At 36.6% G+C, this 27481-nt stretch overlaps 1 long non-coding RNA gene across 1 annotated transcript in view; it reads right to left on the bottom strand.

The window, feature by feature from the left end:
- Positions 1–302: 302 nt before the first annotated feature.
- LOC149031813 (uncharacterized) overlaps positions 303–27481 on the bottom strand; it is a 120284-nt gene continuing 93105 nt past the window's right edge. The window contains exon 4 of the long non-coding RNA XR_016177355.1: positions 303–920. This is a non-coding gene — a long non-coding RNA (uncharacterized LOC149031813). The remainder of the gene's footprint in view (positions 921–27481) is intronic.

The following is a 27481-nucleotide window of genomic DNA, read 5'->3' as shown; positions in this document are numbered from 1 at the left end:
AGAGATGAGATTTGCAGATCGTATCGGTCTCGTATTGGCTCAAAGACAGAAGTAGCTCTGACATTGAGAACGTACCGAGTGAGTGAGTGAGTGAGTGAGTAAGAAAAAAAAGGGAAAGAGAGATATTGTTGTCCGTTGTTCACCATTGGAAAATCATCGAGCAGGTGACTGGCATGTTGCGAGGGTCAGCATTTGATGGAATGCTCCGATTAAAAAAAATCAAATCTCTTCCTGATCGGTGGTCAACTATTTCTATACAATTAAATTCAATTGCGTCTATACAATTTGTTTGAATATATTTGAAAAAAAAAAAAAAAGAAAAAGACAAAACATTTTGTCGGAAAATATTAAACCTCGTGTTGAGAGTATTTTAATTTTCATCAACAGGATTCGATTTCGATGAGGAGATAAAGGATTCTCATTGGGTAGATGGTTTCATGCGGTCAGGACTGTAACAGTTGCGGCAGAGTATCGAGTACCGCGAAACGATTTTGAAAGTCGTTTCGTAGTGCGGAGAGTGCGTCCGGATAATGCTATGCCGATTCCAGTTGGTGCAGCCTGCATAACGGATCTTCGGATCGCGAAGGTCGCCAGCCCTTACGCAACTAGCAGAGTCACTGGACTCTCCCCCTCTATCTCTTTTTACCTCTCTTTTTCAATCGTAGATATCTCTTATTCTATACAACTTCTACCATATCTACTATATATACGTGTACATGTTGTTTTTCAAATGAAAAAGATTATACGTATCCACTTGTACGTTTATATCTCTGCGTGTACTGTCCTCCTCCTCTTCCTCCTCCTTCTTCTTCTACTACTACTATTACTCTTCTTCTTCGTATCGAATTTCACTTGGTGAGACAACCATATCCCTTTTCTCAAATTCCTTTGCACCACTGGAAAAAGAAGGTCCACCTTACCTGAAACAGAAAGAAAAGCAAGCATCGGTCAGATCGGATGTCACGTGAACGTTTCAATTGCAATGAATAGTAATCGTCTCACGCCTCTAACAAAATGAGAAACAAAGACAGAGAGAATTCCTTTTACTTTCACCAATACGAATCGTTGTTGGATTACGCTAAAGTGTTAACTTCTTACTTCATACTATTCTTTGTAGTAATTAATGTTAGTTTATTATCTGAATATGAACTTGACATAAACCCGATTACTTTTTTCTTTTTCATATAATATTATTGATGATAAGATATGGTAATTGGTAAGTAGAAAAGATTCATATTCGTTGCTACTGATTTTAAAATCAGATTTTTAACTAAAGCGATGTATTTTTTTGACGAAGGCGTGTTTAGAAAATTGAGACGGAAAAGAAACAGATTATTAGGCGACCAACCGAACGACCATATTTTGTATGACGTTAATGACCACCTTTCAACTTTATTTGTATCTCTATTCGTATCTTTAGCCGTCTCTTAAAACTTAAGTACCCACTTGCTCGTGTAGGTAAGAAGTATCGAGTAGTTTTTACTGCTGGATGCGATAGAAATTAAAGTCCGATTGCCGACTTGCGAAAACTACCTTTTTCATTTCGATTAATCGCGATGACTATTCAATAAATTCAACACTCGCCAAAATATACTTTGCTAACGTGAAATGTGTCTTTCATTCGGTTACAACAGAAATAAGCTTTAATATATTTATATACACTTTAATATTACATGCATTATAAAACGTTCAACATTTTCTTATCACTTTTATATTTAAAAAATAATACTTAAAAATAAATGAATATTAATATAATAAGTATAATTTAAAATTTTACCAATCAATTTGTTTATATATTGATCTAATGCGTCACGAGACATTTCCAAACATTGCAAGTCAAATAAAAAAATAAAAAAAAATAAAAGAAATGAAATACAAGACGATTATAATTACCGATAATTACACTACTCGGCCCTTTCTTCTCCAATTATCGCGTATACAGTAATCGTATGACGTAATATATCTTTACGTAGGACTCTCCATTGAGAGAAAGAAATAAAAAATGAAAGAAAAAATAAGAGAGAGAGAGAATACGATAAGCGATAGGCGGCGGATCAGACTGTAATAATTAATTACGAGTGCGGCATAATTATTGCTTTCACGGGTAGTACTTACTTTTCTTTCTGCGCATAAACGTTGCCCTTACGACGTGCCGCATATTTCATCGTTATTAATAGGTGAAAGATGTACAGACTGAAAGCCCTGAAATTCTGATACGAGAAACATATCCAAAAATATTCTTTAACTCTCGCTTTCTAATCGAATATTATTACAAGGTTATTTTTATTTGAAAAAGAGTAAATGAAGACTCACTCGTTGATGATATTAATTTGATCATTGACAATTTGAAAATGTTTTCGAGTGTAAACGTAACAGCTTGATATTCGAAGCGTTAACGAGAGAAAACGAACGTACATAAATTAATGAAAATGAGCATATGAGTGAAATACAAAATGAAAAATAAAACAAGAAAAAGAAAGAAGAAGAAGAAGAAGATAAAACGAATTCACGTTCGGAAGAAAGGAATATATATGTATATTACGAATGTGGCAATTTATTCAACGAAACGAGGAGTATAACGAAGGGAAGAACGAATCCCCCTTGAGACTCTTACCACCCGTCGAGCATTATTACACATTTAACTAATTTCCTTGTCTCGTAAACAGCAGTAAAACGTTCTTCTGCGCCTATTCGTACTCGCTAAAGCACACCGCCATACTCGCGATTTTTCTTAACCGAGCATTGATATCTCCTTTCCTTTGAAAGAATAATCAAGGATTTGCCTGTAGGGTGTCCACCAGACGGTTTTCTTTAAAAAAAACCTTCAAAATAGGAAATAAAAATTGTGAGAAAATAAAAAGATACATTTGTTCAAGATTTTCATGATCTTTCTCTTTAAAAGAGAGAGAGAGAGAGATAGAGAGAAATTAATGTTTAATTATATAGACTATCGAGGTATACCGATTATTCCCAATTATCTTCAATTATCGGTTAATAACTGCATTAAATAAATATACCCAAGACGGATAAAACTAAAGCGTATAATTATTAATTAAAGAAAATTTCAATTATATTCTTAATTGCATATAATTACAAGTATTACATATCGATTTATCTTATTTGAAATATTTTCTATGCCAAACATAATTTATAGTTTACTCGAGTAGTTTTATATATGTATAATATATCTGTCTATGATCGATTTAAATGGACATCATTCACGTAAAACGCCGAAACGTTATTAATATGGATTACACGAGATGGACGCTTAGTAAGAAGATAAATCGAAAAGATCCGAGTTGTATCTATCGATCGCTCCAGAGATACAAGGAGATACGCGAGCTGAGGATTATCCGATGGCGTCCCTTTCAAAAGAGAGAAAGAAAGAGATACCTATCTGCATGGTCCATCTTTCTCTCTCTCTCTCTCTCTCTTTCTTAATCCGATCACTAAAATACGACATTTACGATCCTGTTAACGCATCGATTTCCACCACGATTCTCTTCAACTCGTTATAAACATATTTTATTTTATCACAGTAAATAAAACAATCGTTGAAATCTTATCGACAAATTATAACAATCGTTTTATGTTATGTAGATTTTTTCGATAGAAAAATTATTTGTTTAGATCGAGTTCTTAAATATTTTTTTTTTTCTAACACAATGTAAGTAAAATATCTATGTGTGTTTTAGAAAGAATTTTGACGTGAACAAGTAGATCGTGCGAAAGATAGGTTTACGTTAGGTGCACGAGCTTCGATCGAACCCTTCCCCACATACACACACACACACACACATATATATATATATATATATATATATATATATATACATATATACATAAACACATCCTCTTTATCTTTGTATTTTTTCTTTTTTTTTTTTCATTCTCTTGCTTCTGTATTTCCTATGGTACCTATAGTCGCCTAGAACGATCGAAAACAATGGCTGTTTACAGGCTAGCCTACGGGAACGGGAAAACATCTTGGTGCGGCACGATTACGGAAACGCTTCGTATTTTATATCTTTTGCATTGGAACGCGCAGTGGAATCCAGGAATCGCATTCTAGAAAAGCAATTACTCGTAACGGTTCCTTTGGACGCGCCAACGACCATTTTCTTCCATTCTTCCTATTCGTGTATATATTTTTTTCTTTTTCTTTCTTATTTTTCTTAACAGTTTCTTTTCTTTTAAATCTCTTTACCTTACGAAACACATCAAAGTGAATTCGTCGTTAAAACACGTTATAGTTGTAGTTTTAAGGACGACGAAGGGCCACGAGCTTTAACGATCATGGTTTCATAGAAATGACTTTTACCAAGAAAAGAAACGGAAGAAAGACGATGAATGAATTCTTCCTAAATCATAATTTCGACGATTCCATAAAAGATCATATCTTCCCACACTGGCTGGTTCACGCATCGTCGAGCAAATTACTAACTTCCGTTCTTTAAAAAAAAAAAAAAACAAGAATATTACTACTTTTTTTTTTCAACGACTACTATACAATTACATATGCTTCTGTATAGAAATACATACATACACACATGAGTATCTAGATATAAACAATAGAATAGAGAGATTAAACGTTAAGTTCGAAGAAAGAGAAATCTATCATTGCAACGAACAAAAAAAAACAAAAAGATTAAAAAAGAAGAAGATGGAGAAGAAGAAAGAAAAATTAATCCAAGTGCAGAAAGACAAAAATAAATCAAATGACGATAAAGCGATACGATCTCGTTCGTATTCAGTTCCTTCGACCTCACCGTCGGGCAAACTTTATTCTTTTACAAGCGAGAACATTGTAACGTTAGTCGGGGGTACCGCTACAACCAGCAATTTGGAACGTATAATTGTAAAGAGAAAGAGAACGCGAAGAAGTATGGTTGTTCGAAGAAACACGAAGGAAGAGTAGCCTATGCGCTGTGAAAAGAAAACAACTTATACATACGAGTATTTATAACGTATGTATATATATATAAGTATTACACTTTCAAGTACATAGAATATATATGGAAGTATATATAGGTATGTGTAACTATATAAAGTATCGTAATCGTTACGTACGATAAGAAAAAAAAATGCTTTATAATCTACCCTGAACTAAAATGTTATAGCGTTAAATAATAAATCACGATTCAAATAAAAAATGTATAATCGGGTGAACTGAATTGTTATAGCGTTAAATAATAAATCTTATATATAAGAAAAAAAGAAATAATCTTATTATAGTGCAAAATACCTAAGACGTTTGTGGTGTCTCCTTCTTGAAATAATCCAAGCGTCCTGTACCGTCGACAATAAACACGGAACTGTCCTAGCCTAGACAAATTACCCTCTAGGAATCCGAACGATCGTTATTGTTTATATCTTAAGATCTCGTTCCTTCGATTCGACCCACGCTACCCTCTCTCTCTCTCTCTCTCTCTCTCTCTCTCTTTCTCTTTCTTTTCGTTTATTTTTGTCGAATAACCTAATCGAAATTCCATACTCTCTGTGTGTATCGTACGGTAATTTTCGTAGTTTTATCTATCGATAGAAGAACAGACACGTTAGAAAGTTATTATGCAATCAATTTGCAAATGAATGAATATGTATCGAAGGATAGAAGAATTGATACGAATTTGCATGCGTTTGTTCTAGTATCCATCCACCTGTTACTACTTTCCCTATAAGCTTAGCCTATAACAATCTATGCCTATAAATTACTTGTCTATAGTGTTGCTTAAGTTACGATGATAATATTTTTCTATGCAAATGTTTTACAACCTCGAACATTCTAATACTAAAATAGAGAATGTACGTATTATAATACTTATTATTCAAATTTTAAAGCAATACCCAAATAAAGTTACTCGTGTAATTTAAAAAAAAATCTTTACACTACCTACGTAAATTTTATTGAAAGTAAAAAAACAATTCATTTGAAGAAAATGATGAAAATTTTTGAACACTTTCTATCCGGTTGCCCTTTTTCAACTCGAATGAGATAACAAACATTCTCTCACGGTCTTTACATCCGAGATAAACTAAAGATTAATGAGCAGTGATTTAAACTCGCTCATCTCGAGAATAAAAAAGAAGTAACGTCGAAAATAGCGTTGGTATCTCCGTCATATTCTGAGAGTCTTGACTAAACACAAACATACTTACTTACTTATTCACTTACTAACTTACTTACTTTCCTACGTCACGATTTCTTACCCCTTCCTTTCTTTCTCTGAAGAAACGATGAAACGATCGAAAGGGATCCGCGAGTAACAGCAACGGCAGCAAACGGAACGTATCCGGTTCGTTCTTGACTCTCTCTCTCTCTCTCTCTCTTTCATTCTGTTGCACTCAGCAAAGAGTTCGAGTTTCTGCCCGGGGAAACGTGCCGACACGAAGGAAGCTCCATCGCGAAATTCAGCTTTAAAAGGACGGTAGACAAATGAGCGAAGCGTTCTACATAGATCCCTTCGCTAAGATTGGATCGAGTTTCTCGCGTCGTGAGAGAAGAGTAGCACGAAAGGGAGTAGAAGCAGCAACGAACGAACCACCCTTTTCTCAAGCGGGACCATTCGAGAGAGCTAAAGTTGAAGGGCTGAACACTTGTGGAACGAAGGATCGGAGTCGGGGAGTCAAGAGGGAGGAATATCTCCTCCGACGGCCTATTATGCGAGAATGATAAATCGACGTGCAAGGCCACCAACAATCTCGATAAGATTTTCTCTCTTTCTCTTTCTCTTAGTTTCGTTCTACATTCGTCGAAGTCTTTTTCTTCAAAGTACTTTTACCTTCCTTAAAGTCGAGCGAAGTTCGAGGTCGTTCGAACTATCGGCCATCGTCCATTTCTTCTTGTCGGTGCATATCCGGTTCGAAGGTCGTTTCCAGTTATTTTTTCTTCCCTTTAGTTCTGATCAAGAATGATTATCGTCTGAGTGGAAATATTTTTTTTTTGTTCAAGTCTTCTTCGCAATAAATCGAAAGCAGTCAATGAAAGAGTAGGCAGATAGTAGAAACTTGATGTTGCTGATTTTATAGAGGGGAAAAAAAAGGAAAAAAAGAAGAGAATAGGATGAACGATCGTCATAACGGATTTTCGCAAGGGTTGCCGCGAGTAGGAGAAAAGGTGGGCGAGATAAGGACTCGCAGTGATGGTCCCGGAATCGCAAAGGCAAACGTCGTGAGGGTCACGCTGCGAGTTACTCATGTAACTCGAAACGACGAACCCGGAGCTGGCAAGCAACCTCTCTTTTTCTTTTTTTCTTTCACACACACACACACATACTAGCAGACAAATACAGTGATCGTTCCAAATGCTCCTACCTTATTCTCCAAGAGATGTGCCGTTATGCAGTGAGAAGAGAATCGGCATGAACGACAGCAACAACGAGAGGCACGAGTTACACCAACAAAACATACACATAACCAAGTTGGCTCGATTACTTACAATTACCTGTACCACCTATCTTATCTACACCTTTTTAACGATATTCTATATCCTTCCTTCTTTCTTTCTTTCTTTCTCATTCTAACACGAAACACCCTGGTCAAATGTGAAAGACTATTTAAAGAGATTTTCAAGGAACTTTCGGATAACCTAAACGGGTAGTATCGTTTGGAATGAGGAAGAAGAAGAAGAAGAAGCAGAAGAAACTATACGTATTTCTTCGAAGAATAAAAGATGCGAGGAGTGAGGGGTGTAGAGGCAAAAGAAAGAACGCGAAAAGGGGGGGGAAGAAGCGCGATCGAACGAGGAGAATAAGATAGATAGAGAGAGAATATCAAGCTTTCTTTCTCTCTTTCTATCCTTCTTGACTGCCTGCTATCCCATATGTGTTCTTTACGTGCAACTTATGCGCCGCCCGAGTTCCCGGGTAAATGCAAATGAGACAGCACGGGCAGCGGTTAACCACCGCTGCCACCGGAGAAGAACGTCCATCCGTACCCTAGAACCGTCCTCCTCTCCTCGTCGAACCAAGACGACGTCTCAAGGAACGAAGAGAAGAGAAGAGAAGAGAACCTAGCTTGTTTCAGGGTTTCTTCTTCAATGTATTCCGCATGGTTAACAAACGTCTCGTTTGTCGACGCACCGTTACCTCGCTCGTTTACCAAGTGCGCGGAAAGGGGAAAAATACTTTTTATCTTTTTTTTATCGAAACACTAACCAAGTTTCATAAGGGTTGCGATATTCACTTCCTACGATCTTCCTTGTTAACAACTTTATTACTGTTGTGTATTGTATCTTGTTGAATTTGATGTCATAATAAGTGATTTTTTATTTGAGATAGGTTTATTAAAGTAGATTTGAAGATGGAAGAACCTATGGGTTTGTATGTATGATTCGAAGTAATATAAACGAATGAAATGTTTCGTGAAAGCTATTACACATTAGTATGCCCCTAATACGCAACTGGTCGATAGGATCTCTAACCATACCAAGGGAATAGCAACATCACTTACATGTATATTCGATTAGGAAGAAAGTATCAAGACCTCGTCATCCTTAAAGAGAATCGTTAGATTTGGTAAATGCGAAGCGGATAGTACCGTTCGCTTCAATTAGGTTGCTCTCTTATAGAGTAACAATACTAGGGGAATCAGTGGAATCGAAAGAAGATAGTAAGGACAGAAAGAGAGAGAGAAAACAAATTGAATAACAAAGAGTACAGTTGCGCGCACGCATTTCCACGTGCAAGGCGCATCGCTGCACGTACGTAGAACCCACGCAACGATCGAGGAAGCAAAATCAAACTACACTAACTCTGGCATAGTACGAGGACACACGAGCCTTCCTTCTCCTTCGGTTCTTTGCTGTTGCCTGTTCCTGCTCCTTCTGTTGCTACTGTTGCAGTTGCAGTTGCAGTTGTTGTTGCTGCTGTTGCTTTTGCTGCTATTGCTGCTGCTGCACCAGTCGAGCCGCGTCCCCGGGAACTTTATGGCTCATGCATGAAACATGGGCCTAACCGTATATCCGCGAGGCTACGTGTTGCAACGGTGGCTTAATGTATGCCGCGATCATGAAAAATGTCGAACCGATAAATGGAATTAAGGCGGGGACCCACGTCGTCGTCTTTGTTGGTTTCTTGATATCACGACGACGAGAAGGAGAGACGACGGGTTACAACACGACTTTCCGATTTCGTTCCTCTGAGCTTCCAAAAGATTTCGCAAGGGTATTCTTGATATGTTGTTTTGTAGGAAAAAAAAACAAGAAATAAAAAAAAACAAATAAAAATAAGAAAGAGAGAAACAGAGGAAAAGATAACGAGTCACGAAAGGGAGACGCACTTACAAATTGTTCTCCCACCGAATCGCAAATCGTCATCAGATCGATCTCCGTACCTGCACCTCTGGACACATACCTGTGTCTGATTATTCTAACCAAATAAAACCTTTCAAGTATATATATATATATGATCACGATCAAATAGATAATAAACGTAGGCGTTGAAGCGTGCAATTGAACGTTACTCGAAAGCAAGCCGCGACGATTAAACGGAACAGTGGTATTAATTAAGCAGAACTTAAGAGACAAATCTATCGAAGTAAACTGATCTATCGGCTGGACGAGGAACAGGTTCTCATACGGTTGTTAGACTCTCTTAAGGAATTGACTGATAAATTCATGAATCTTTCACCATACTTGCAATCATAGAACTTGTCCAGATAAAATATACTCTTTCCATGAAAGATGTTTGACTTACTGAATCTTCTATTACTAGAAAACTTGTTGTTACTTTTTATTTTATTTTTGTTTTTTAAATTCTTCATCCAAAGATAAAAATTCGAAAATATTGTGAAATAGTTGGAATCGATTGAATTATCAAATCAAAGAATCCAGATATTTTTGTTTTTCTTTTATCTCTTGTTATCTTCATTTCTCTTTCTCTTCTAATGGTAAGTGGGATCCATTTAACCGTTTAATGGCAGGTCAAGCGGCTATAACGCTGCCAAATAATCGTAAAAAAGGAGGCTGGTAGCAAGTTCGACACCCCGTCGTGTTCGTAGCGACGGCATAGCGCCGCACTAACGTCCTCGATGGCGACGACGTATCTTATGCTCGATTCTTCGTGGGGGTCTTCAAGGCGGTCTCCTGATGACTCTAGATCTAACAAATTTTTACATACTACTGTCATCTTTACTGTAATCATTTCCAAGAAGAATTTCTTTGTTCTTATCCCAACAAAACTCTTATGAGTCACTAAGAAAATATTTTTAAATAAGCTTTTAAATATTATAAACTATCTAACTTTTTGTAAAATAATATTAATAAAGATAAAAAAGAAAAATAAAGTGTTTGGAATTTGTATTAAATTTCTCGGTTAATGGAAAAATAAGTACAGTTAAAAAGAGTTGTAAAAGGAAGGAATTTAAGGAAGTAGGTCTGTCGAGGAAGAGAGAAGCGGAGCGTGTCTGAGGTGGGCCAAGAAAATCACGCTCGACCTTCGGCCCTGACCCATGAGGCCCTCTTGTAGTACCGGACACGTCGGAGATTCCGTATTTGATCCTGACGCCAGAAAACTTGCAAAGAATATCGTTAAAATAACAGAATTAAATGAAAGTATCTATAATTTTCAATCAATTGCAAATTTATATTTAATTATTTTACATAATATTTAATTTAGAAGATTTTTATTCAAAGGTAAAGAACGTTCGTAGAAAAAAAGACACCATAGAAAGATAAACATCTCATATATATATATAGATAACCACGTAGATCTAAACGCATTCCATAGAAAATATCTTCTATTCCATGGAAAGAGAGAAGATCTCGTTGAACGCGGAAGATGGTTGAATGTTCCACGTTCATGATCTTTCACGATCGATGACTCGTTCGATCGTCGTCGTGTGTGTCCTTGAGTATGATCGTGGCTACGAGAATAATCCACTCAGATTACAGTGAGATAAAAAAATAGATAAAATTACGACCTATGGGTATGTATATAATATATAAATAACGAAAAAAAATAAAAAAGAACCAACACATCACCGGGTGAGTGGTTAAATAATCAAAAGATACTAACTACCCATTGAAATTCGTAGTAAGAGAAGAAGATTTAAGTATGGAAGGAAAAAATTGTTCCTTCTGTAACCTTTTCGAGTGATGTGAGAAGACAGAAGGACTTAAAAAAATACTAAAAAAAGAAATAAATAAAAAAAGATATGTAGAAAAAGAAAGAAAGAGAAAGAAGTCCCCTTAGGATATACAAGGTTGCATTCATGATACCGGTCAATGATTGGTCCGATTTAATAAGCATATCGTGAAACTCTATGATTACGAAAGATCGCGAAAGCATCGGGGGATCTTTATTTCCAATTGGATCCAACCTGGATCCACCCGTTGAATCCCACTTAATTGACGGAGCGCCGAAGGGTGGAGACAAAAAGTGAGATAGAGTGAGTAAGAAAAAAAAAGTGGGTGGATGAGATTCAAGTCCTCGAATAAGTATTGCTTTTAATAAGGATACTTAATCCTCTTTCCCCTTTCTTTTAACAGTTCCTCCTTCTCCTCCTCCTCCTACTCCTCCGCTTACTTCTACGAAAGAATTTCAAAGTTTTCTTTACATTGCTACCTTCGCACGATGAAATCTTAGAAAAGTTCCGTCATTTGTCGATAATTTCAAACTCTAAGACACTTATCTTTCTTTCCTCGTCTCTCGTCAAAGACAGACGAGAGTTAGTCCTCGGAAGTGTAGCTCTATAATCATAATTTAGCCGTAATTACATTTATGACCCACTTTGCCCTCGTAAATTGTCCACGGAGATCGGAGGCTCTGGTCATCGTTATTACGCGCCAGAGATACCACGATATCTTTCTGTCTCTCTCTCTCTCTCTCTCTCTCTCTCTCTCATTCTTTCATACTTTCTTTCCTTTTCTCATTCTGTCTCCCTTCCACCATGGTGGTGCACTCCTTCGTCCCTTTTTCGAGCGTGCGTGGTTATTAAGATCGTGATTGGAAGAGAACGGGTTGGTTCGTCAGGTGAAGGGAGTTCAACTACCCCGACTAATCGAGACTTCTGATAATCCCATTTCGGGGAAACGAATAGGAACCATATTAGTTTCAAAAAACAAAATTGAATAAATATGAATTTATAATATTTTATAACATTACTTAAATCATTAGATCCGAATGATAAAAACACTTTCCATCCTAAGGAAAAACTTAAAGTAGAAAAAGGAATGAAAATGTAAACGGACGGAGAATAAACTTATTGATATCACTGATGTGAGAAAAGAAAAAAAATGCTGTTAGAAAAAGGATGATGAAAAAGTAGGGAAGAAGGGGAGGGTGGTGTCTTTGGTGCCGGAAACGGCAAACGCAGTGGGGAGTTGGTTTCGGTTTGGAGGGCAAAAGGAGGTAGGAGTGGACGCATTCCAGTCGCGATGAGACGCGGTCCCATTGGCTCCCGGGCCGCGGAGCGTCACACCGGTTGGCCGGCTTAATAATATGGTACGGCAGGCCAGCACCGTCGAGAGACTACCACCGTCTGCCTACCAGCCTTCTCTTCCTTTACCTCCTCCTCCTCCTCATCCTTCTTTACCTCCTCTCTCTCCTCCACCTTCTCGATCCTTCTCTTGAGTACTTTCCTACCGGAGGTTGTTGCCGTTTCGCGCTCCTTACCTATACCGTAACACGGACCTTCTTCGTCTTCTTCTTCTTCTTCTTCTGTACCCGCTCGTTACGTTAGCACACGTTACGCTTATCCTTCGCGTGCCTTCCTCTACCTTAGGATCTACGAAATAGATCGAGAATAAACTACCGATCCAAACCTCTCTCTCTGTCGATACCTCATGCTCGTTTATGGAAAATCTTTACACTTACCCGTTACTCTTGAAAATAAGTGTCAAACGATACTATGTATCTTGATAGCTACTACTATTGCTGCAATCTTGCAAAGCAAATATTCTCAGGAATATAATTAACCCATTTGCATCATATGGAAATATGAGAAAAGGCCCAAATCATAAAAAGAAGTAAAATAACAAATCATCATTGCATCCAAGCAGTGTAACAGTTATCAGTATCGGTGCTTGTCTCTGTGATCTTATACATTTAGCGAGTGTGTTATTTTATTAATTAAAATATTTGGATTCAATACCGAACGCAGCAGCATATATATATACGCTTATGATGCAAATGGGTTAATCAATTGTCAAAGATTTATAATCAGTTTCTATATACCTAATACTATTTCTTATACTTAACAATTTGTCTAAACGAAAAACCTAACAGATAGAAAAACCTAAGCAGATAGAAAAAAAGTGTGAGGAAGACATTAGTCGGTTTTAGTTCTCTTTCTTTCTTACTTTTCTCTCTCTCTTATTTCATACTTCTTTCGAAGCCCCAAGGACGGATTCGCGCAAATTTCATAGCCCGACTTATGATTAGTCTGTTCGTAACCCATCATTATGTATATTACCGTCTCTCGCGCGTTTCGTCGAGCTTCCGATGCACCCTCTCGTTCTTCTCTCTTTCTCTCTCTCTCTCTCTCTCTCTCTGCAAAGCATTTTCACCGTTGAAGCGTGCACAATGATCGTTTTCAAGCACATTCCCTTCTGATACTTACAAAGCGAGCTTCGATATTGAGGATAGGCAACCATAGAATAAATAATGCTGACCTATCGCGAGATTAATTTCATGCTGGGCTCTTCTAGCGAATCGTTGAGGGTTACAGCCTTAACCCATTTCATAATGCAAAGATAAACTCCTTAGATTTATCCAACCGTTTGTTCAAATTATCTCAAAGATATTTAATTTGTATCTTCTATGAGATCCATTATGCACACTTTCAACTTAAAATTGATGTAACCTTTTTTGTTTTTATCTGAACGAACGAACGAACGAACGGAGAAGGGATTAGAATTGGATGATAAATTTAATCATTTTTTTCATCTTCCTGCTTCAACGAATCGAAGTAATATCGTTTTCTTTTTTTCGGGGTAGTTTTTTTTTTATCGATGATTCGAGATCTCGAGGAACTTACTTTCTAAAGCACAACTCGATCATGAAGAATTCTGTCCTTCGGTAAACCGCAACGAGCCGAAACAAAAGGCCATCGTAGGGACGATCATGGAAGAAGAAAAAGAAGGAAGTCAGTGTAAGAGAGAAGAGAGAGAGAGAGAGAGAGAGAGAGAGAGGGAAAGACAAGAGGACCCACTGGTAAAGAAAATAAAATCCGACGGGTCTGATAATACGTTTCGAAACAATTACGCCATGGTTGAACGCACCCGATGGCTATAAAGTCGAAAAAGAAGAAGAAGAAAAAAAAGAGAGAAAAGAAGACGAAAGAAAGAAAAAGATCCGATAGGTATCCTTTACCTTTAGGCTACCATCTTTCAAGGTGGTCACGAATCTAGCACACAAAAAGAAAAAAAAAGTGTCCTGATAGAACGATTCTTCGAAAGAGGAAATCATAAAAACGTATTACAACATCCAACGATCAAAAGTCATCGATATTTTGGATACAAGAAAAAAGAAATGAAGTTAATTTCAAATGGAATGAAGTAACACAATCGTTCGTACAATTTATTCGTGTTCAAAATTCATTATTCTCGGTTACGTGAAAGAAACGATTTCCCCGTGTCGGAAATCGGATTGCAATTTAAACGTTTGGATCTTTGAAATAAGTTGAATCGAAGGTAAAGGTAAAGAACAGTTACAAATGTCTACCTCTCGCCGATCTCCTACCTCGTGGCCGCGATCCAACAGTTCCCGAGGAGTCGACTAACAAATCGTCCGTCGCCGGACCGTGTAACAGTTGCCTGCCATTGTAACAGTTCTACTGTTAAGCAGTAATGGTAGACAGGTTATCAGCAGCCGTTGCAACGAGTCTTTACGTAACGACCGGTCTGTCAGTTGGTATCCAATGCCCTCCCTTCTTTTCCGAGACCCTCTTTCTAACTCTCACTCTCTCTTTCTCGACTTCGCAGGGGTCTCTTGGTAGTACCTGTATACTTTGTATTATTATTATTATACTTCTTCTTCCTCCTATTGCTTTTCCTTTTCCTAGAGAGAGACCCGATTGTATCTTCTAGCAATAGCAACGGAACCATTGAGACACCGGTGTGACAAGGACGATCGTCTAAGGATCGTAGAAGAAAAGGGTTATAGTAAAGGTATTATTATCACGATATACCAGGGTGTGCCCTTTATGTACTATTTTTCCTTGGCCTAAGTAATATCTACTAAATTGTACGATTAAACGAATTTGGTATTTAGTCGGCTACGAAATCAATCTTTTGCTATCTTCTTTCTCTTTTAAATAAACCCTAAAACCACTCGTAGAAAGAGAGAGAGAGAGTTTGCACTCGTTTCTTTTTAAACGGTTGGTAAGATATTGAGAAATCTTGTACACGCCGAGCCCTGTCATCGAGGATGAAAGTATTTTGTTTTTTATTTGCCGCGTTTGACGCAAACGTATAAAGTTGTTCGCACCCGATCCCATCGAATTTCAGTTATTTCGTGTTCTTACTTATGTGTTTATATTTATCGGGCAATTGAGTGCACCCGATAAAAGGCTCCCTTTCGTGAATCGCTTGGAGCAATTCGAAGAAAACATGCTTGAAAATAACTCGAATGAAGTTGCAATTAACGGGTTGCAGAACTTACGTTCAAGCGCGAATGAGAGTGAATCGAGGACGTTCGTTGATCGTCGATAAGAGAAGAAACGAAAGGAATACGCCTCGAGAAAGAAAGAGAGAGAGAGAGAGAGAGAGAGAGAGAGAGAGAAAGGAAAGAAAGGAAAACGCAAACGCAACTAAGTATTACAGAATATTTCTTCCTTAAAGATGGCAGCTTATACCTAAGTACGACTTATGAAGACTACTTCTTCTCGAGTGAAAAATAAAGATAGAAGAAATCGCGTGTGAAAGTCATTATCGCCGAAATCGATTCGCTCGCTTAGCATCCTGACATTGCACCAGATCGTACGCAATTCCCGAACGTACTCGTTGCTTGAGTTCGGAACGAGGAATTACAAGGTATACTAAGGAAAAAAAGGGAAAGAGATATATATATATATATAGAGAGAGAGAGAGAGAAAGAAAGAAAGGAAGAAATAAAGAAAATAAGAAAAGAAAGAAAGAAAGAGAAAGATAAAATAAAAAGTATCTCGAGGTTTCGATTGTAAGTCGAGCAACTCGATGGAGAAGGTATCAAAACGCTATCATTACCACGTTGCAACGTTCACGAAGCTTTCCAATTAACTTAACGCAGGATCATCCTCGGTCTTACAATGTAGCGAATATAACTACCTAGCTATATATATATATATATATATATCTATATAGATATATCCGTGCAACCGTACTACTCTTATTCATTTCTTATTCCTTCTTTTTCCTCCTTGTCTTCTTCTTCTTCTTCTTCATATGGTTGGGAACGAAGGAACAACCGTCTTCTCTTGACGGTTCGAACACCGCAAAGCCATCGTCCGATGATTTTCGGTTAAGCCTTGCGATCTCATCGAAAGAAGAAGAAGAAGAAGAAGTAGAAGGAAAAGGGTGGAGAAAAGAAATGAGGAGGTGGAGAAAGGAGGAGAGAAGAACGAAGAACGAAGAAGAAGAAGAAGAAGGAGAGAGGAGACAACGTGCTCGTGACAGGGACGCAGCATGTAAAAGCATGCGCGTACGGATGCCTATTATTAACGCGGCTCTCTCGTACACACGCATCTTGTCCTCTTTCCTCTTCCCTCTTCTGTTGAAAAGGTGGGTATCTGCCATCGCACGGTATATTGTACCCCAAGACGGAGTGAGTATCAGAGGAGAGGAACGTCCCGAGTGTAAGGTAGTCTCGATAGCGCGTTTCGCGTGGCCAATGGCCGTTCCAATAAAATCGGAACGGCAGACAATTTTCGGTTACGCGTGATCTCATTAACTCGCCAGTCCGGCCCGTCCTCCTATCTTCTTCTTCTTCTTCTTCTTCTTATTATACTTTTTCTTTCTTTATTTTTATTATTTTCTTTTACTCTTTCTACCATCTTTTCTTTTTGTTCTTCTTTCAGGAGGGTCCTCCTCCTTCTTTCCCTCCCCCTTTTTAAGTCTCTCCTCCATCGTCGCGTTATCCATCCAAAAAGGGGACGATCATTATTTTAAATTCGCTCCAAATTTTATTGCAAAAAGTGCATATTGCATCTTGCGGTGGAGAGAAATGATCGCCATGTTGTGTTGTTGTTGTTGTTGTACCTTCTAAGATTCTTCAGAATGCTACCTACCAGTGTAGTATATATATACGGTTAAGCAAGCGAGAGGGTGCTCTTCCCATTTTTGGTGGTGGTAGGGAGAAAGAGCAATTTTCGTACGCCAACAAAATGGCGTTCCTTCAAGAGAAGGAAGGTAAAGAAGGAAGGAAGGAAGGAAGAAGAGGAGGAGGATGAATATGACGGGCCGATCCTCGAAGAAAAATAAAGAGAGAAAGAGATAGAAAGAAACAAGGAGGAGCGATAAACAGGGCCCAAGGTAATATCGAAAACCGATCCAAGGGGCGGCTGTGGCAGTGGCGATGGCGGCGACGATGGCGGTTGAAACGCTCGAATAACGCAGATAAGAGGGAGGGTACCTTAAAAATGAAGTAATATGGGAAAAATATGGTGGGCAATTTTCGAGATAGGCAGACTCAGAAAAAAGGGAGAAACAAGAGATTGGAAGATCGGCGGACCTATCGAGGCAAAGGATACGCACGCGGTTGCGTAAAGATGGACACACACACTTCGGATAAATCAAAGACTCGCGAGATTCTCAACGAATCATTTTGAAATACGAACGAGTAAACGAGTCGTGGATTACAGGAGGATCGTGAAAACGTTTAGGTCTTTTATGAGCAAGGTTAAACGCGTGACACACACAAATTACTATTTTATTGAGTGAAATTGTTATCATGTACACTTTGATGACGTTTATCTTGATTTCTGGTTTTCATTCGTTTAATTCTATTTTCTAATGGAAGTTAAAGAAGAGGTGCAAGGAAAAAGGGACTGAAAACTTATTTCTTTCCTTTCTTTCCATTTATCTTTTTCTTTAGAAAACTCTATGATACCACCAACGAATTAAACTGGCTAAGTTATGACGATATTAAATTCGCGCGACGGAAAATGATCGGACACGAAGAGAGAATCTTTAGACTTTGATCGTAGCCGCGCTAAGTAATAAATGCCGTTTCTAGCATCGTTCGTTGAAAGCTTGACGATCCCTTACTATGATTTGTTTCGAACGTTTATCATATTAACGATTTTGTGACTGATCGTAAAAAAAGGAATTTCATCAATATTTTTTCTTCAATCGCTTTTTAATTTGTATTACGTTTTAATCGAAAGTGATCAAAAAATAATCAAATGAAATCATTGAACGGAAGGACGTTGAAAATTATTTCTAATATACAGTAAAATATTAATTGATAAACCCGTGTCAAGATATTACACGTTTTCATTTATAAAACTGAAATAAGATCGTGATATCAAAAAAACCTTAGAGGGAAAATTTCAAACCCGATATAAACATACATACCGTTCTTCCTTTTCCCTTAATTATTTCTAGACACATTTCTGGCCGATCGGAAGGCATAAATTCACTCTCGCATTTTTTTTTCTTTGCTCTCACGCACGCGATCGAGATTCGTTCTTCTCTTTACCTCCCTCCCTCCCTCCCTCTCACCTCTTCCTTTTTCTCTCTATCTTTCTCTAACGTTATTGCCACCTCCTAGCTAAAACAGCAAGCAAGTTATAGAACAAGAAGAAGAAGAAGAAGAAAAAACCATTGGAATTTCTCGCTTTCGGTTTATCCTTTTTCTTACTAACAATCTTATTTTCTTTCTCACTCGTTCAATCTTTTTCTTTCTCCTTTTAGAAGTAATCGGTTATAAGCACGCATACGAGTAGTCTAGTAAAAGTGTGGTAGTAGTAACGATGCAAGAGAACGCAGAAGCGATCAGTATTCCCGGCGGCATGATTCATCTATCATCGATAGCAACCCTGACGCATAAAACGCTCAATACTCTCTCTCTCCTCTCTCTCTTTCTCTCTTTCTCTTTTTCTCTCTCTCTGTACGCATGCAGCTCATTCAAGGTCGTTCACGCGTAATACTTGTATGCACCCCCGTTGAGAATCTCTTTGCTACGTTCTCTCTTCATCGTTTCGAATGTATTCCTGCAAGTACGATAATGAAATAACTTTCCTGTTAATTCACTTTTTAAAATTAATTATTATATTTTATTAAATATTATATATCATAGTATATTTTCCTTTTTATTATTATTATGTTTCTTTTATCTTTATTTTAATATCTATTTAATTACGTACCTTTTTTTTTTTTAATTCGATTATAAATACCTATATTTTAATTTATTTAAAAATAAACATAAAAAGAAAGAAAGCAAAGGAGAAGTATTTTCACTCATTCTCATTGGTAGGATCAGCAAGTATCTACTTAGTGTTTCCCCTTTGCTGTACATGGGATTACCTGTTGCTCGACTTAAAAGCTGTACCAACAGCAACCCATCGAGTGTATACCAAGGAATACAAGTGTGAAAGAGAAAGAAAGAAACAGATAGACAGACACAGAGAGATGCGGATTTCTCGCTTACGCGTGTAGACGTTGCTTGGTACCGAACGCATTGTACCTGCAACCTGTTACCTGCAGGAAAGACGCCGTAGATCGATCGTAGCTTTCGCTATCGAACCCGAGTTTACCTGTCGGCGAAACGACGCACTGGAATTTGTTGGCTCCGATCTCTTGTCGGTAGCTCCTTATCGAGTTTTCGCCTTTCTCCCGTCCGATCTCATTGAATTACGTGCTCACACAAAACAGCCATTTCTTTTTTTTCTTATTTTTATTTTATGTTCTTTCTTTCTCTTTCTCTTTTGTTTGTTTTTTCTTTTTATTATCTAACACAATTCAATGCAATATCATCGGGGAGAGAAAAACTTAGAGAGTATCAAGTTACTGTAATAAAACTTAACGAATCGTTAAACTCGTTGAAATAAAAAATTTACAGTCAAATACTTTTTTGTTTGTTTATATGGTCATCTAAGAAAAAGAAACACGATGGGAATGCAGACCGGTATTCGCATAGCAAATACGTGTTTTAACACCTTTACTCGTGTATCTAATACCTATACTATTTATTATCTCTGTTTCTTTCTAGTTCTTACCAGCGTTACGCAAAATTGTTTAATGTTATGACTTACTTTAGAGACCGTGATTTAAACTAATCCGTAACGTATTTCAAATGAAGGTATTTTTATTAGTATATTATGAGTATGCGTGGGTTATCCTAACAAATCAAATCATAGTTTACAGATTAAATCCATAAGCTGGGTGAGCGTCGTTGAATAAGATTTAAATACCACCTTGAAGATCGATAAAATTGCCATTACGTAACTAGATCGACATTGTTAGAAATCTTTTTATCTACATCCAAGTGTTGGAAAATATAAACTAGATTTATAAATTATAAGCTTCGACTGCCATGAAAGTATGTTTTTTGAATTATTCAAGATAATGCTAATATTTCGAAATGAAATTGATAATTGGATAATTCTAAACTTGTTTATAACAACAATATCAAAAGAAAAAAAAGCAATCACTCTAATTATAATATTTTGATTGATTCGACAAAAGCTGACATTCGAAAGAACACACGTTCACTGTTTGTAAAGATTCGAAAATGCAAGTACAATCTATGGGATCGTCTTCTTCTTGACGTTTGGTTTGGAGAATCACGACAACGTGTAGCCACTCTCGATGATGTAAGTTCACGCGTGTACACGTGCGTACAAAACTATGCGCTCAGTCATCCTAACAGCTTTCCTCTCACTCTTTATTTCTTTATTTCTTTCTTTCTTCTTCCTCTCGACAGCTATACGCGAAACACCTTTGGCCGCCGTGCCGGCCATTTGCCCTGCTAAAGTCGTTAGGGCCGTTGCACTCTGCGGTAGGTGTAAAATCGTCCTCCTGGTGATCCTCTAGAATGGAATGTATATTTCTCCTTTTTTTTCTCTGAGAGAAGGATAGATCTTTTGATTGTTCCCCTACCTCCTCCCAACTCCCATTCATTCATTCTTCCTTCTCTTTCTCTCAAATCTTTTATGAGGAGGAAAGAAATAATGAAAAAAGAAAAAGTGAAGATGACAATTAAAGAAAAAATCTTGCTGGGAGTAAGATCAACGAACCCGATCAAGTTTGAGTAGGTACTTGTCACCGATAACTTAACGACTGAACGAAGAGACAACGATATCCAGTGGGAAATAAGTTCAAGAGAAAGAGAGAGAAAATATGAGAAAGGGTGATACTCGATCAGGGCACGTTCGGACAATCCACAATTATCGTAGTAACAAATAGCTGTTGATTGTACAGCAAAGGCACGTTTTAGTGCCTCTAATCGTGGGGTCGACCTTTCAAGAACGAACGGCCCTGGCCAAGTAATTTATAACGTCACAATCATCGCGGATGGTACCTACATCGTGTTACCGAACCCAACGCTGGAACAAATGAAATTAATTGATTTAGCCTCAGGTGAACGATATATACCTTACCACTTTGAATTGTTTCATTTTAATCGAACGACAACGACCGGTATAAAAAAACTTTCATATTTTCTTTCATTCTTTTTTTTTTTTTCAAATAGAAGAAACATTCACAAATATTCTGTAAGATTTCATTTCATACGTTATTCGTTTCACACCTTTTAAAACAAGTAATTCAGGATTGTTCGCGTGATGGTATTAAATATTATACCTAGAGAGATAGAAATAAAAAAATAAAAAAGAAGAAGAGAAAGAATAACAGATCAGGAAAGAGAAGAAATACCATGGCATGTATTTTCTTTTTATCGACCAATGAGAAACCATTTATCACGTTTCGGCTATACCACCCAATGACTTACGACGTGTTGGCGTCGACTCGACTCCCGACCGCGATAGACGTAATAAAGGCCTAAAAAACATACCAATAACCTCGGCCATCGACACGAAACCGTTGCCGCTATTACTAAGGACCCGTTTACTTTCCTCTTTCCTCTTTCCTCTTTCCTCTTTCCTCTTCTTCTTTTTATTTCTTTTGTTCGTCTTTTGTAAACGAACTTTGTTGTTACATTCGATCACGACCGTGAACGAACCTTCGCGAAAGCAAACTTTTATAGGCCATTCGAATGATCGATAAACATATTAAACGAGTTTTTTTTTATAATGGACAAATTACTCTTAATGACAATTTATCGAAAGAAAATCAAAACAATTATGAATATAATTATAAAAGTGTATTAAACGAACAATTGATTTTGTGATACGTTTGTACTATATATAAAATAAATAATTAAATAAATTGTTGTCAATTGTTTGATTTAAACCATTGTCGTAATTATCGGTAAAATTATCTGATTAGAAAACTAACGTTATTTTCCTAATTCGAATATCTGATAGTAAATGATAGAAAAAGATTAGTCGGTTTGATAAAAAGATTCTTTAACTACTTAGAGGTAAAATTTGGTCTTTAACCTTCCGAAAGGATGCTTTTAAAAGTCTTCTTCCCTCTTCTATTCTTTAGACCAAGATGGAAGGAGAAAAGACATCACGGGGACTGTGGGATAGGGTAATAAATTATTATCGCGTCGATAAGGAATGCCGATGGGTTCCGACGATAGGAGCCTGCGTGTCTCGAAGAACGTAGCATCCGGTGGTTATCGTGGTGCCTAATAGACTCGTACCATGGTGTCATTCTCGATACCGATATAGGTGATTGATCCACGGTGATCGAAATTTCGATATGAGTTCTCAAAGATGATCTTGGGGGCCCTCCCGAAACTAAGAAGACCAACTCTTCACGCTTTTCCATTCATTATTTTCACCTTTACCTGATCTTATCATATTAAACTTTATTGAATCTATTCACATAGATTTAATAAGCTCTGACAAACCAATCTACATTTTATTTTCTTTGTCGATCTGTTACGTCATCGAACTTTCCAATAGCTTTAAATCTAACCCATGACAAGGCACGATTTCGACCTAACATCGATTCTTTAGAAAAAGGAGTGTCTTATTCTTACAAAGCAAGTCAACATGAAAACGTTCATACAAAAATCTCAACAATGTGTATCCCTATCAAACTAGGATATATCTCTGATGTGTTATCAACATTTTTATATATGTAATATAATAGAATTCCAACTCTTACACAAAACTAATTACTAATATAAACGTTATTAATATATACCAAAAATTTCATTTCAAAAAGTACAAAGTTATATTACGATTATTAGATACACCCTTCTTCTCTTCTTCCTCCTACCTCTGTATATTTAAAAATTGACTTTGATACTTCTGAGGTAACCCGAATACATACTTATAATATTAATCGTTAAGAAAACTATAGGAACGATCAAAATTTCGATTCGGGAAATCGTTAACGTCATCCGGGGCTTGCAAGATATCCGACATTAACGACGCGTAATAGGCATTTAGGTATGAAAAAAGAAGAAAGATGAGAAAAAATGAGAAATAAGGAGAAAGAGTCTCATCGCGATAATCATCGACGCCAAGATACTATGAAGGAATACGAAGGAGAAGGTCGGCGTCATCGAAGAAGGCGGAGAAGACGAGGTAAATCGAGCGCGCCTCATCTTCGTAAATCGAGTCCCAAGGTACCCTCCTCCTCCTCCTCCTCCTTCTCAACCCACCCCTCTCTTATTCTCTCCCATTCTATCTATCTCTCCCAAGCCCTCGATTTCAATATCCTTCGGACTTGGTAAAAGCAATCGCTGATTCACGATGTAACGATCCAGGTGTATGAGGTTTGCACCTTGGCAGCCCTCACGCGTCGAATCCCTGTAGCATATCCGTACAGCATTTCTTTCTCAACTAATATTAAGAAATGAAGAAAAATTTGACAATGTAACTGATGAAATTGACGAACAATCGATTCGATCATTCAAAAGATTTTTACAGAATAAAACCTAAGTTTTTTTTTTTTTGAAGTGGGTAGGAGTTTTTTTATTTTTCCTATTGTGATAAATTCAATTTATGATCAAGTAAAGTTCTTTTTTGTTGTTGATAATGTTAAAAGGGTAGATTAAATAAAATAAATCTAGTATGGTTAACCCATTGACTGTCAGACATATTTAGAGTGTTTTGTCTTAAATTTTGAAAAATATAATATTATTTTATTATTAATACATAAGTAAATATAAATACAAAATAATATAAATATAATATTATATATTAATATAAAATAATATAAAATAATAAAAATATGATATAAATACAATATTATATATATATAATGATATAATGTTGTAATGGTATTTACAATAATTGATAATTAATGTTTTTTACACCATATAAATATTGTATTCAACCTTTTTAATAATTCTTAACGCAAATAACCATTTGTAATTAATCTAAAATTGCAGCACACACTATGAAATATCTCGTAGTTGGCAGTCAATGGGTTAATGTAGTATTTGAAACGTTTCAAAGACATTTCCATCCTTCGCAATTATTTTTCTTTTTGTCTTCTTCTGTCAGTTTCTTAGGCCCGTTTCCTCCAAGGCCCCACCATTCTCCTGCAAAAACTTTAATCGCGTTGTTGGCCGACCGTAAAGGTTTTCTATCTTTCTTTCTTTCTTTCTCTTTTAGTAGTTGAGTCAGTAGTCCAACACACAGTATTCATGGATATACAAGAGCTTTACTCGTTGTTGGTCGCGGAACGAGTAACTACGAAAAAGACAAAAAAATCCTTACCTGATTGTTTTACGTCCAACCGCAGAGGCAATTCGTGGTGTTCAAAATGGAAGAAGAAGAAGAAGAAGATGAAGAAGAAGAAGGATGGTGACTTTGCTACTAACGATTCGACCATTTTAAGATTCTAAAATATTCGAATAATCTACAGTCTTGAAAGTATATACTATTACTACGTGCTTACTACTACAATCAAGCTTAAAAAACGTATCTAGTATTTAACTCTCTTCGAGTTAGAATTCAATGTTTATACTACGAGAAGTGAGAGAGGACTAATCGAGTCATGTGTGTTTTTCAACGTCTTCTCGTAGTGAGTTAGGTTTGTTTACTACTCTGAGAGTACCGTACGGTACGTACTCGTCCCTACTTTGCTGTTTATTAAAAGCAAACGAATTGAGCGTGTGTGCATTTATGTATGTATGTATGTATATGTGTGTGTGTGTGTGTACATATAGTCAAGATATAACACTATGGAATATTATTTATTTTATACTTATCTCTGTTGCATTTATTATTTCAAATATGTCTAAATTATAATCGCGTATTATTTCGATAACGATAAACATATATTTTTATTATTAGATAATTAACTCTTTGAATTCTATGGACACATATATGTGTTTGGTAAAAATTACTAACCTTAGTTTGTACCAATTAAACTGTGTTTGTTAATATTAATGTAAAATAATGTAATAGTTGTATTAATTAATAATAAGCTATTTTGTTCCTACAAAAACATTTTAGGTAAAAGTATTCAGCACTTAAAGGGTTAAATGAGAAAATGTTCGATTTCTAAAAAAAGAGATTAGAAACGTGGGAGAGATAAAGATTCAAGGACAACAAAGCAATTTCTATTTTCTTGCAATTGTAAATAACATTGGAGTGGTAAAATCGTATGTTTTGTTTTACTCTTTCTCTCTTTATCTTTCTCTTTTTCTATTTCTTTCTTTCTCGACAATCCTCTTTCAACGTCGACCGCAAAATTAGCCGCGAATCTCCTCGGGATAGGACCTTGAGTGAGATAAAATAATCATCCTTTTCGAAAGTTCCGTATGAAGCGAAGAGTAGGTGTCCCTCGCGGCTGGATGCTATTTACACGGGAAGACGTAATGACGATTACCTGCTAGGTGGATCCCACTCTCCATGGTGTTTTTCTTTTTCTTCTCTTTTTCTTTTCTTTTTTGGTCCCAACGTTTTTTTTTTCCTAATTATTTTTCTTATTTTTATTCTTAGTCGCGATTACGAAATATCAAAAGAAATCTAAGATTATTTTGAAAAAAACCCATAACCACGAGAAATATTCTTCCCACGTTTCACCATTGGTATAATTCTAAACAAAAAATTAAGAAAAAATAGAGAAACAATGAAAATGAAAATTTCTTAACGATTATATTATTATAAATAACAAGCTATGAAACGAAGTAAGATTAAAACATCCTTTGATATTTTCCAATTTTTTAACTCACATAACAAAAGTAAAGAAATCGATGATCAAGAAGAGAACGTAGTTTCTTTTCATCTTTCTTAATAAATTATCATCTCTTAATATAATATCTTGAGATGAGAAACTAACATTGACTAACAAGATTAATGATCTTAATGAAATATTCAATATGGAATAGAATTTGTTGAAATCGATTTTCATCGTCTAACATTTTCATTATATAAACAAAGATTTGTCTTTTGTTGGTTATTCATAAAAGGACTAAGAACTATTAATTAAATTACAGTCTTATTATTCTTCTTCTTCTTCTTCTTTAGAATATGCAACTAGGAGACGACACAGTTTATTTCTCACAAAGTACTTCGATTACACGAACGGTGTTAGCTAGGAGAGGACCTTTTTCACTATGGTATTCATGGGAGAGGTCGTGCACGGTGAATCTTTAAGACGTCTCTTCAGGCGCTAACGAAGCTACACCCCTTCCTTCGCACCCTGACCATTACAACAGTATCGAAGAATAAGAGAAATAAGAGAAAGGGAGAAGGAAAGGAAGAAGCTTCCTTGTGCCGGGTTGCACTTCGTAAATGTAAATTGATCGAAGCAACGTTCATTAATTAGTCGCGAAATAGTGTTTGCCTTGATCGTGCTTCACTAAAAGGTGACCTCTGAATCTTCGGTCAATTAAAAAGACGCGACTTTAAAAAAAAATTAATTTAAAAGACGAACTTTCCTTCTATAAATCCTATCTTCTTCTTTGAATATTTGATTTATTTAATAAAAACGAATGATCATTATCAATTTGATTGAAACGAGCAACACGATGCATCGAACTTTTAGAAGGAACAGGAAATCCTCTTGGCTTTAAAGAAGATGATGAAAAAAAAAGAAAAGAAGAAGAAGAAGAAGAAATTAAAGAAATAAATAAAAAAAAGGAGAAAAAGAAAAGAAAAGGGTAAGAAAAAGTCCAGCTAAATTCGACATCCTGTCGGCGGAAGGACACGGCATGTAAGAGCGAAGAAGAAGAAATAAGAACACGATAAGGAAGGTAGAAGGTCCCCGCGGCAAATTGTCGTGGTTGTCGCGCGCACCGTTCGCCATATGGCCGACAGTAAATTAAACGAGCGAGGAAAAGGACGAGAGAGAGAAAGAGAGAAAGAGAAAGGACTACACGTTGAAAGAACTCTCTTGGAATATGCTTAAAGGGTTCGCTGTTTGGAATAGGTAGGTACCTCTAAGTACGCAACGATAGTGATAGAAGGTACTGAATACACACGCGAAACTCTAGGTACTAGCTTTTCTAAATAGGAAAAGGCATAAATG

This window comes from Polistes dominula, unplaced genomic scaffold (assembly GCF_049000335.1).
Source record: "Polistes dominula isolate Pdom_NZ unplaced genomic scaffold, Pdom_raw_medaka contig_16, whole genome shotgun sequence".
In the NCBI taxonomy this organism is placed as follows: domain Eukaryota; kingdom Metazoa; phylum Arthropoda; class Insecta; order Hymenoptera; family Vespidae; genus Polistes; species Polistes dominula.
The sequence above is the reverse complement of the archived record's forward strand: the minus strand, read 5'-3'. Positions and strand labels throughout refer to the sequence as shown.